The sequence below is a fragment of the Propithecus coquereli genome, unplaced genomic scaffold (genome assembly GCF_000956105.1).
Source record: "Propithecus coquereli isolate 6110/MARCELLA unplaced genomic scaffold, Pcoq_1.0 Scaffold15, whole genome shotgun sequence".
Classification (NCBI taxonomy): Eukaryota; Metazoa; Chordata; class Mammalia; order Primates; family Indriidae; genus Propithecus; species Propithecus coquereli.
The window spans coordinates 3,706,248-3,719,348 of record NW_012139413.1 but is presented as its reverse complement, the minus strand read 5'-3'; positions in this window follow the sequence as shown (position 1 = coordinate 3,719,348).

The following is a 13,101-nucleotide window of genomic DNA, read 5'->3' as shown; positions in this document are numbered from 1 at the left end:
AATAATAAATAAATAAAAATTTTAAAAGCAAAGTTCTTACAGTGGCCAAAAAAGCTACACTATCTCTATCGCCATTACCTCTCTGAACCATCTCCTTCCATATTTCACTCTGTATTCTACTCCAGCCACATTAGTTTCCTTGCTAGTTGTTTTAATATGTTGAGTAAGCTTCTGCCTCAGGGCCTTTGCACTTGCTGTTTCCTCTTTTTGGAACTCTCTTCTTCCAAATACCACATGACTTAATTCCTTACCTCCTTCACGTCTTTACTCACATATAAGTCTTCCCTGACCACTGATCTCAAGTTAAAAGGTACCTGATACCTCCCAGCCCCATTCCTTGCTTTCTGCTTCCAGTTAGCACTTCTCACCTTCTAATATACTGTATTTTATGTTGTCTATCTTCCCTCCACTCTTTCACCCCAGAGTGTGACTCCAAGAGTGTAAGAATTTTTGTTTGTTTTGTTATTGCAGTATCTCCAGCACCTAGCACAGTGTTTAATACATACTTGTTGAACGGATGAAAGTGTGTTTAAATATGTAATTTCCTATTAATAGAAGTAGAATTTCTGGGTGACAGGGATTCATGTCTAAAATTATATTAATAATTGGCACTCCCAAAAATTGCCCTTTCAAAAGATTGGGGCAACATTCCTACCAACTGTGTGTGAGCATCCATATACTTAACGCTTGTCAAACACACATCTTCCTTAAATTTTATCTGACCAGTTTATCAGTCAGAGTCTTAATGACAAACAAGAGAATCCACTCTAGCTAATTTAAGCAGAAAATTATTTTTTAAAAAGGGAAGCTCACAGAATCTTTGGGCGGAACAGAGAGCCAGGCTTGCCTCTGCAGACAGGAAGAATGCCAAGCCACACCTTGGTGGTTGCTCCAGTGAAGGCCCCACTGCTGGTGACTCTGCCCAAAGGACCAGCATGCCCCCTAGACTACCTGACTGATTACATTGACGCTGACAACCCTGCAACTCATTCTGCTCTGCAGTTATAATTCTTGCTATTGTTACCTTTGTTCGATATTTAAATGGAGTCAGTACTCACCAACAATCCATTAAGGCAAAATCTTTCCCATTCTTGAATTCTTTATCTTAAACTGTCTCTTGATTGTCTAGATTTTACAAGTAACTTTTCCACTTTGATGGGTGCCATATCTCCTGAGTCCTGTCTCTCCTCATATCTATTTCTTTCCCGGCTGATGCCAGTTTACTTCATTTTCCTCTCTGATCTCTCATATTAATATCTCCTCCTGAAGATACTTTGCAAGGAATACATAGGTTCCTTTTAAATACTTTGAGTGAAATATTTTTCTTAAATATTCTTCGATGTCTGCCACTTTTTTCAAGTTATACAATGTGTGTAATTTAAATTGCATCCTTTCTGTATTTAACTCATCTCTATATGCGAACAATTATGTCTGTTTTTTTTGTTCGAGAAAAATTTGGAGAGGCTCAGTGGATTGAGCTGGAGTAGTTGGCAGCTTCAAATTGAAAATGTTGCCCCAGGACACTCTACAAGTTATCTGTGTTGTCTTTTTTCTCAGTGGGACAGTTTCCCTCTAGTTGAGCAAGTTGCCCAAGTAGGAGGTTGTTTTGGCCAACCGTAAAGATTCCTAGATGGTAGATGTTTTGTCTTGGGATTTTGTGTTTAACTCTGCTTACTCACTATGGTCAGCACCTGCAAAAACAGTTTTGGTTTCCTCTCCTCACTACTACGTCCAAGCAACTTTGCCAAGTTAGAATCCAAAGCATAGAGGGGAAAAAAAAGAATTGTGAATTCAGTTGTATCATCAGCCCCACCTTCCTCATCCTCAGCTCCCACTTTCCTCTTGGTCTGCCCACAATTCTGTTGCTATTGGATTTGTTTTGTTTCTGTTTTTAATGGTTAACATTTAGGGAGGGTTAACATGGGCCAGGCATGGTTCAAAGTTTTTACATGTATTGCCTCATTTATTCCTTAAAACTATCCTAGATTTTATGATTCTCATTTTGTAGATGAGGAGCCTGAGGCATAGAGAGATTGAATAACTTGCTCAAGCCACGCAGCTTGTAAACAACAGAACCAGGAACTGAGTATCTGGAGCCCCTGCACTCTACCATACTTGTAACGGAAGAACCACTTGCACAAGATCTGGAGAACCACATTTCTTGATAACCTGGGGTTTGGAGGTTGTAATTATTTCCTTTTTTAACCTTATTATTGTTGTTGTTATTCTTTTGTTCATATCAGTGGATTTCCTGGAGAAGCCCAGTATATACACACTGTACTTCAACTTTTGCCAGAAGTCTTTAGTAGCATTATTTTCAAATACATTGCAAAGTAACTGTCAATTCCCCTACCCAGCATGTTCTATGGCTGTTCTGTGCAATATAGTAGCCACTGATCACATATGGCTCTTAAGCCCCTAAAATATTGCTAGTCCAAATTGAGATATACTATGCCTGTAAAATGCACACTGTATTTCAAAGACTTAGTACAAAATAAAGAATGTAAATTATCTTGATAATTTTTTATACTGACAAATTATAATGATAACATTTTGAATATATTAGGTTAAATTAAATATACCATTACAGTTAATTTCACTTGTTTCTTCTTTTTAAAGTGTGGCTACTAGAAAATATAAAATTACACGTGTGCTCACATTATATTTTGAATGGATGGTGCTGCTCTAGGGTTTCTTTTCACAAGCGATGGCTTAGTCAAGACGGGGAAGGAAATACGGATCCACAAACAAGTGACTTAATGACAGTGGTGGTGGACACGTGATGGGGAGAACAGCAGTCAGGGGGTGTGCTCACGATGCTGACACGTAGAGCCGCTGCATTCTCCTTGTCCACAATCAAAACTTTCTCCGCATGGTGCATATTTTGAATGAAACTATCAACTTAGCTGGTAAGTACTACCCCCAGCAACTGAGAGGCCTGGACAAAAGAGCACCAGCAAGGGATCCACCTGCATGGGACCTATCAGGACATGAAAGTCCTAGGGAACGTCTCCTTCAGGAGCCCAGCACAGTGCATCCTAACAAGTGAAATGTGTGCCTTGGTCGCTGTTAGTCCTGTCCCTAACTCTGGAGGGAATAAGTGTGAACTAGCAAGGCCTTGCATTGTAGGCTTAGTACACATGGAAATGTGTGATTTTGATTTATACTTTGGATGTCTGTGAGGCAAGAGGTTCTCAGAATTTTTTACTTTGGAGGGAATGGAAAAATGTTTAGGTAATGCGCTAATAGTTTATAATAAATATGAAGATCAGACCATATGTTGACCAATATTTGGCATCAGAAGCCCTGGAGCAACTAGTGGCCACCCTAGCAAGCAGTAGTGTCATCCCATACGGATGGGGCTCTCTTATACGAAAAGTAAGCCATTCATTGGGGTTGTGACCAAGCCATTATCACAATCCTACCAATTAGACAAATTAATAATGAAGCTGGGCATGGTGGCTCATGCCTATAATCCCTGCCAAAGCAGGGAGGATCGCTTGAAACCAGGAGTTCCAGACCAGCCTGGGCAAGATAGCAAGACCTTGTCTCTACAAAAATTAGAAAAATTAGCTGGGTGTGGTGGCACACCTATAGTCCCAGCTACTCGGGAGGCCGAGGGAAGAAGATCACTTGAGCCCAGGAGTTTGAGGGTGTAGTGAGCTATGATTGTACCACTGCACCCTGGTGACAGAGTGAGACCCTGTCTTTAAAAAAAAGTTGAAAACATACTCCTAAATATGCATAATTAATACAGAATCTTTTTTCATGGTTTAAGTTCCAAACATGGAACTTACCATAACTATTTCTCCCTTTGAAAATATAATGAATGTCCTCTTGGCTAGAACCCATCTGTGGGAGGTAAGCTTACAAGATGCACTGTACAGTAAGAAAAACAATATAGAGCTTTTAATTTGGCTAAAAAGACAGGCTAAGTTCATGGTAGGCAATAGCTTTACAACTTGAGAGTTTCTGGTTTATTTCTCTCTAAAGAGTTGGTACAAAGTTCAAATCCAGTGGTTAGTGCCTTGGGCCCACAGGAACCTAACCTTATCAGTAACAGGTTTCTCCAATCTGCTGCTTTCCTAGGAAAGTGTGCACACATAGCTCTGAAACCAGGACGTCAAGTGGGTGGCACTGATGAATTGACAAGTGCCCTTTATTTTATTTTTTCTTGCAGTAGTACTTGATTACCCCAGCATGGAGGGTAAGAGTGGATCCCTGTGGGACATACTCCCTGGTTTCAACCCCTGGGTGACTTGGAAAGAGTTTTTTAATGCCTTGGTGAGTTTTTTTTTAATATGTACAATGGGAACAATAAGACATATCTCAAAGGGCATTGTAATGAAATCAGATGTGAAAAATGCTTTCGCCATACCTGGCCCAAAGAAAGGACTCAGTAAATGCTAGTTGTTGTTTTTATAGCAAACTCCTGTTTATTCTTAGTTGTTTGATACTTTACAGATTCTCTGGCTAATTAATATTCTGGTTTCTACGTATAGCATGAGAAATGACCAATTTTCAGGTAATTAAATTATTTTCTTTGTCCTAGACCCAACTCTTGAGGTTTGTGTTGTTAAATAAAAATTATAGGAGGCCATTGTTTTGGACTAAGTTTCTTCACTAGGATCAAAATGGAGTTCCCTGTAATAAAATTCCATGTCACCAAACCCAAACTATGTTGTCTGATCTTCAGAGAAATCAGGAGAGAGAGATAACAGCCAATTTTCCTCACAGGCCAGTTTAAATCTTCAGTAATAAGGAAGTTCCCCTGCTTTAATGTTTACACAAAAGAAGTAAACTGAAGTCACTTGATATTAATTAATCAGTCATTTTCCTATTATTCTGTCTGCCTGTCCTTGCCTCAGAAGAAAAGTAGTTGTGAAACTACTTATATGCTCTTTGTTTTCTGCTTCTGTTTTCTTCGGCTCTTCTCTGTCTATAAAGGCAACCTCTTCTTTTCAGCTCATTGGAATAATTATTTTATTTTATAGGATGAACTATTGCCTGATTCTACAATTGCAAATAAAGCCAATTAAACTAAATTTGTTGTAACTTTGTGGTTTTTTTTAGCGATCCCTTTCTGACCAAATGGCTTTGTCTTTTGACAGTGTATTATTATTATTATAATTATTTTTTTTGAGACAGAGTCTCATTCTCTTGCCTGGAGCGAGTGCCGTGGCATCAGCCTAGCTCACAGCAACCTCAAATTCCTGGGCTCAAGCAATCCTACTGTCTCAGCCTCCCGAGTAGCTGGGACCACAGGCACGCGCCACCATGCCCGGCTAATTTTTTCTACATATATTTTTAGCTGTCCAATTAATTTCTTTCCATTTTTTGGTAGAGACGGGGTTTCGCTCTTGCTCAGACTGGTCTCGAACTCCTGAGCTCAAACAATCCGCCCGCCTCGGCCTCCCAGAGTGCTAGGATTACAGGCGTGAGCCACCACGCCCGGCCCAACAGTGTATTATTTATCTTTGACTCCTCAGTGTCTAGCATTACATGCAGCTCATAATCTTTTTTAAAAAGTCATGTTGATTATAACAAAATATACCTAAAATTAAAGGTCCAGCATTGCCCTTGTGGATATAAAAGAATTAGGACACTGGTCAGAATATATTAATATAAGCAATATATAACATGAAATGGATGTGGCTTTTGTGTTTACCTTTCTTGGGGACCTCATCCAACAAATATTTATTAAGTTCCTTCTAAAAGGAAAGTATTGAGTGATGGGTGCCTCATCAGGGAACAAAAACAGACACAGTTCCTATATCTTAGGGCTTATTTTTAACAGAGGAGACAGCTTTCCAGGACTAACTACAAAATTAGGTATCAGTAACTGCAGGAGACTGCGGAGGGTACTGAGGGAGCAGACAAGGGCACACCTTGCCTGAGCCGGGGGCCTCTTGAGGAAGTGACCCGCAGAGTGACAGCAGAAACACAAGCAGCTAAGGCTGGGCAAAGAGAGTGAAAGAAGACAAAGGGTGAGCTTTCTGGGCATTGAAAACAGCCCGAAGGCCTCAGGATCGGAAGAGGCAACAAAAAAGGCTGGTTTGATTGGGTCTGGTTCTGGGGAATAGCAAATTTGGATCTATAGTTGGAGAAGTCGGCAGAGACTTCTCCACATGGGGCCTTGCAAGCTATGTGAAAGATTTAGAATTTTATTCTGAATGCATGAAAAGACACCCACCCCCACCAAGCTATGACTTCTGGAATTTGCTTCAAATAATCGAAGAACGTTGGGGAAAGCGGTTGGGGTATATATGAATATTGAAAATTTGTTTTAATTAATAAAAAAGAGGGGAAAAAACTCCCTCCAGCTACAGTGAAGAGAAAGGACTGTAGGGGAGAGAGAACAGACGTGAGGAGACCAGCCTTTGCTGTAGACCAGGTGAGAGGGAAGATAAAGCCTTGAACTAAGATGGTAGCAGCAGAATTTAAGGGAAGTGAATAGAGCCTAGTGGCACTGAGAACTTGAATAGATAGGACTTGGTGATTGATTAGATGTGAGGAAGAGGAAGTGGGAGAAGTCATGAATGGGTCCCTAGTTTTTAGCTTAAGTGGTTAGATGAAGAAGCTCTCATGAGGGTGAGTGACCTGGGAAGGGAGGATTCTGGTATAGTCTTAATACTTCCTCCCTCTAACTTCCTCTATCTACCATCTAAGGTTTAAGTTTATTCAACAAACATTTGTTGCATTCTTACTACGTGCCAAGCATTGCATGGGAGCTGTGGGGTAGGGTGAAGAGGAACAGGCAGTTATATATACGATAAGCTCTTAATTGTCTGGGAGAGGAGAGGCATTTTACATACATTACCTATAACCCTCACAGCAGCCCTGCAAAGTAGGTGTTATTTCATATTTTGTAGATAAGGAAGTTGAGGTTTGGAGAGGTTACAGAACTTGCCCAAAGACGGAGATGGAAGCCAAGTCAAATTATTGGTTCTAATGCTTGTGGTCTTTCCTCTATTCAATACTGACTCAAGGGAGTGCTGAAAAGGCAGATGAAGAAGTTCCAAAGACAATTCTATCCATTTCACAGTTGTTTTTCTAAGATTTGTACTGAGGCTGAAAACCACAGTTTCATGACCCCAAGCTAATACTGATATGCTGCCTGGAAATTAACATATGAAAATTCTGAGATGAGTCAAGCCAGATCATCACTTCCATCATAAAGAGCCATGATTATGTCTTAATCAAGTTAAATTACCTTTCCCCAGACGGTATGTTTAGCCCTTTAAATCTGATTACTGGAATGATGTTCGAGAGTTGCATGTTTCTTCTCTGAAGGACAGGACTGTTAGTGTTTCAGGGGTAGCAGCAGGCAAAATATCCAGCACTTTCTCTTCCCTGCTGTAATTCCAGTGACTGTAGAAAATGACTGTTTTGTCAAATATTTATGTTCCTGCATTTATTTGTTTTTTAAATTTAGGCAAGTGTTTAGATAGTAAAACATAACCAAATGATAAGTTTGTTTCAATGCCATAAGGTAAAATATAGGGATATTTTCCTCCTTAACTTTTTTTATTATGGAAAATTTTAAATGTGTAAAACAAAAAAACAAAAAGAAAAGAATAGCATAGTGAGCCCCTGTGTTCCATTACTCAGCTTAAACTATTATTAACTCATGGGTGGTCTTGTTTCGACCATTTCTTCCCACGTTTTGGTCCGAAGCAAATCCCAGACATCTTAAAATATTTAAGTATGCATCTCTAAAGATAAGGACTCTTTGGGCCAAGCGTTTTGTCCAGCATTTCCTGAGACTAGTTTGTGGGAAAATTACCAAGAAGTGGCAGAGATGTTTTGCAGAAAGCTGCACTCCTCTTTGCAGGGGTGGGGGTGGGGGTGGAGAGCAAGGTCAGAGGCGATGCTGAGGCCCACAGGGAAAGCCTTTGGTGAGGATATAAATGGTCTCTGCAGCACTAGCGCCCACTTGCAGCAAGTCAGTCTGTGGTTTGGAACTTCGTGACCCACACTCTTCTTTGTTTTCTTTTGAGACAGAGTCTCACTCTGTTGCCCAGGCTAGAGTGCTGTGGCATCAGCCTAGCTCACAGCAACCTCAAACTCCTGGGCTCAAGCAATCCTCCTGCCTTAGCCTCCCAAGTAGCTGGGACTACAGGTGCTCAACACCACGCCTGGCTAATTTTTTCTATTTTTTTTTTCGGTAGAGACAGGGTCTCGCTCTTACTCAGGCTGGTCTTGAACTCCTGAGCTCAAGCCATCCTCCTGCCTTGGCCTCGCAGAGTGCTAGGATTACAGGCGTGAGCCACCCCACCTAGCCCCACCCTCTTCATTGTTAGCTTTCTCTGCGTTTGATGACTCTGTTGATGCTTCTTGCTGAGAATCTCAGATGGTGTTATAAGGACCCCAGGAGTAGGAACTCAGCGACGGTGTTCCTACCTTTTGCACCTGGGCTGTTTGCAGTGTCCTTTCATGAAGGGTCCTCATTTTATTTCAGACCAATGACACAGCCAGCCAGGGAAACTGGCTGTAAATCTCTTGTGAGCAGAGTCCAGATATGTGGTTATATCCCCACAACACCTGGCACAGCAATTAGCCTACAGTAGGTGTTCAGAAAATGATTGTTGAATAAAGGAAGGGAGGAAGGAAGGAATTATAATACCAATTGAAAGAATGCCAGCGCTTTAGATAGTTAAATGTGACAATAAACAAGACAGCAAGGAAAAAAAATATGAGGAGCCAGAATAATGCCCCCCCCCGCCCCGCCTGCAAGATGTCCATATTTGAATCCCAGAACCTATGAATGTATTACCTTACATGGCAGAAGGATCTGTGCAGATATAAAAAAGTTAAGGATCTTGAGATGGGGAGATAGCCTGGATTATCCAGATGGGCTCACTGTAATTATGAGGGTCTTAATAAGTGAAAGAGGGGGACAGGAGAGTCAGAGGAGACACGATGATGGTAGCAGGAGTTGGAGTGATGCTAGTACCGGCTTTGAAGATGGAGGAAGGGGGCCCATGGGCTAGGGAAGGTGGCAGCCTCTAGAGGCTGGAAAAGGCAAGGAAACAGATTCTCCTCTACAGCTTCCAGAAACTAGCCCTGCTGACATCTTGCTTTTAGCCCCGTGAGATGCATTTTAGGCTTCTGACCTCCAGAACTGCAAGATGATATATTTGTTTTGTTGTAAGCCACTGAATTGGTTGTAATTTGTTACAGCAGCTGTAGAAAACTGACACAGAGAGTTTGGACAATCTTGCCTTAGTTTCTTTGCAAGGTAAGTGATAAAGTCATTACAAACCAAGGCGTAGACTCTATCAAAAGTGTTTAGAATATGTTCCTAAGTCAATCCTGTGGTCTCAACACATGACACTTGTCTTAGTCATGTACTATAAAGGAATATCTGAGGCTGGGTAATTTATAAAGAAAAGAGGTTTATTTGGCTTACAGTTCTTCAGGCTGTACAAGAAGCATGGCACCAGCATCTGCATCTGGTGAGGGCCTCAGAAGGCTTCACTCATGGTGGCAGGAGAAGAAGAGCCAACATGTGCAGATGGTGATAAAGGAGGCAAGAGAGAGGGGGGAGGGTGCCAAGCTCTTTACAGCAGCCAGCCCTTGGGGGAACTCTCGAGGGAACTGATAGAGTGAGAACTCACTCATTACCATGAGGGTGGCACCAAGCCATTTGTGAGGGATCCATCCTCATGACCCAAACACCTCCCAGTAGGCCCCACCTCCAACACTGGGGATCGAATTTCAACATGAGACTTAGTAGGGCCAAGCAAACCATATCCAAACCATAGCAACACCGAACTCTCCAGATACATGATACTATGGCATGTGACACTGAACACTTAAGGGATTGGGAGGGGGGTTTGCATAGTTTTGAAACCACCCTTCATAAAGTTAATAAAAGGTCATAAGGTGGGAACTGAATTAGGGGCCTGAACTCTGAAAATACCTTTGATAAATGCATTTATTACAAAAAATATATATAATAAAAATATATACATAAAACTAGCCGCTGTTCCCTAGTTTGCTTTCCTATAATTGCTTACTACTCAGGAGTCACATAGCTGATGGTCATAAAGATTCTTACCTTTCTTCATTGTTCCCACAGATAACATCACCCTTGTGAAACCCGAGGCCGGTCTTTAAGATATCTCCTAGACCTGCATTCTGGTGGACCAACAGATCCAGCCAGACCAGTGGCCCTAACTGAGAAACTACCTCAACTGGTCTTGTGACCTGGGAACGAATTCAGCACAAGGAGACAATTTCTGCTTCCCAACCCTATGAGTTCATCCCCAGCCAATCAGCAGACCCAATTGCCTAGCCCTTTGCCCACCAAACTATCTTTAAAAACCCTGGTCCAGGCCAGATGCAGTGTCTCACGCCTGTAATCTTAACACTCTGGGAGGCCAAGGCAGGAGGACTGCTTGAGCTCAGGAGCTTGAGACCAGCCTGAGCAAGAGTGAGACCCTGTCTCTACTAAAAATAGAAAAAATTAGCCAGGCGTGGTGGTGCATGTCTGTAGTCCCAGCTATTCGGGAGGCTGAGGCAGAAGGATTGCTTCAGCCCAAGAGTTTGAGGTTGCTGTGAGCTAGGCTGACGCCACGGCACTCTAGTCCAGGCAACAGAGTGAGACTCTGTCTCAAAAAAACAAAAAAAACACCCCAAAACCCTGGCCCAAAAATTCTCCGGGAGACAGATTTGAGAAATTTCTCCTGTCTCCTCACATCGTGTCTTGCAATATTAAACTCTTTCTGGACCATAACCCCTGCTGTTTCAGTGTATTGGCTTCCTCTTGAGCAGCAGGCAATGAACCTGGTTGGGCAGTAACAGCGTGACCCAGAGATTCAATTCAAATGATGTCCCCAGTACTTGGCTTCTCTCAACCTCTCTTCTCTTCTCTGTGTTGGCTTTATTCTCAGCGCCACATGGTGGCACTCTATCTGGACTGATAGCTCCCACAGAGGTCCTGGAACTTATTCTGACTAGACTTATTTGGGAATAACTTAAAATAAAAAGTGACATTTGAGCTGGAACTTAAAGGAAGTATCAGAATTTGTGAGCAGTTGGCAGCATAAAGGAAACATTCTGGGCAAAGCATGAGGATGTATGAGAGCTTGGCATGTTTGGGGAAGTCCAAAACTCTAATTCATCAGAGGCGTGTGTGGTGGGCATTGGGGGAGGTGAATAGTGAAGTGGCCAATTTTTATCCAGAATTTTAGATAGCATCCATACCCAGTCTACAGAATTTTGGCAAAAATCTTTCCTCCTTATCTACCTACTTCATTTGTAATTCTTTTTATGAGTTGAAAATGTTACCACACAAACAGCAAAAGCTTGACTGACAGAGACCCCCAGCCCTAGAATTATCAAGTTATATCAGTTTCTTAGGAAAAGTAACCAATGAATTAATATTTCCAGTCCAAAACCCTGGTCTTTTAAAGAAGGGAGAGTGTCGCTGAAAGTTCCCACCCTGTCAGAAGATGGCAATCGGAGGACATGGTGGTGATGATGGCCTTTATACCTAACACAGCCCTGATTGTTTCTGTCTGTTTTGACTTTGGCTCCCCTAGAAGCAGGCCCTGAATAAGGATTTGAGTGCATGTAGTTTATTGGGTGGTGATCTCAGGAAACATCAGTTGGGTAGGGGATAAGTGAGACAAGGAATGTATCCCCCCAAAATTGATATATTGAAGTCCTAACCCGAAGTACTTTTTTTTGTAGAGACAGGGTCTCACTATGTTGCCCAGGCTGGTCTTGAACTCCTGTCCTGAAGGATCCTCCTGCTTCAGCCTCTCAAAGTGCTGGGACTATAGGAATGAGCCACTGCACCTGGCCAAGATGTAATTAGTTAAGTTAGGATAAGGTCATCCTGGAGTAGGGTGGGCCTCATCCACCCTATGGCTAGTGTCACAGGAGAAGAGCACATGAAGAAGAGCGCAGAGATTGTGGTGCTATTCCTACAAGCCAAGGAATGCCACAGATTGCCAGAAAACCACCAGAAGTTAGATGAGAGGCATGGAACAGATCCTTCCCTCACACCCCTCAGAAGGAACTAACCCTGCTAATATCTTGATATCAGACTTTCAGCTTCCAGAACTGTAAGACAACAAATTTCTGCAGATTAAGCCACCTAGTCTATGGTACTTTGTTACCTCAGTCTTAACAAATTAATACAAATGGTAGAGCACCAATAAAGAACGTGTTTTCAAGCAATTTAGTGTGAGCAAGTGGATCTTAATCCCACTGGAGAACTCTGACAGTGTAGAACATACCTCTCAAATTTATTACTCAACAGGAAAAGACTAATAACCAAATTTGAACATGGGCGAAGATTTGAATAGATATTTCTCCAAAGAAGATATGCAAATGGCTAGTAAGTCAAAGAAAAGATGCTCGACATCACTCATCATTTTAGGGAAATGCAAATCAAAACCACAGTGAGCTTTCACTTCCCACCCACTAGGATGACCAGAATTAAAAGATGAGAACAAGTGTTAGTGAGAATGTGGAGGAAGTGGAACTCTCATTCATTGATGATAGGAATGAAAAATGGTTCTCAAAAAGTTAAACATAGAATTACCTTATGACCCGACAATTTCACTCCTAGTTATTACATATCCAAGAGAATTGAAAAAAATATGTTCACACAAAAACTTGTACATGAATGTTCATAGCATTCATAATAGCCCAAAGTGGAGACAATCCAAGTGTCCATCAATTGATGATGGTTAAACAAAATGTGGTATATCCATACAATGAAATCTTGTTCAGCAATAAAAGGAAATGAATTATTTATATCTGATACGACATGAATGAATCTTGAAAACATTTTGTTAAATGAAAGAAGCCAGTCACAAAAGGCCACATATTGTATGACTTCATTTATATGAAATTTCCAGAACAAGCAAATCCATAGGAACAGAAAGTAGATTAGTGGTTGCTAGGGGCTGGTGGGAGGGTAGAATGGGGAATGACTGCTAATGGGTACAGGGTTTATTTTGGAGTGATGAAGTGTTCTAGAATTATGTAGTGGTGATGGTTACACAACTATTTTAGTGAATATACTAAAAACCACTGAATTATACACTTTAAAAGTATGAATTTTATGGTATGTGAATTATG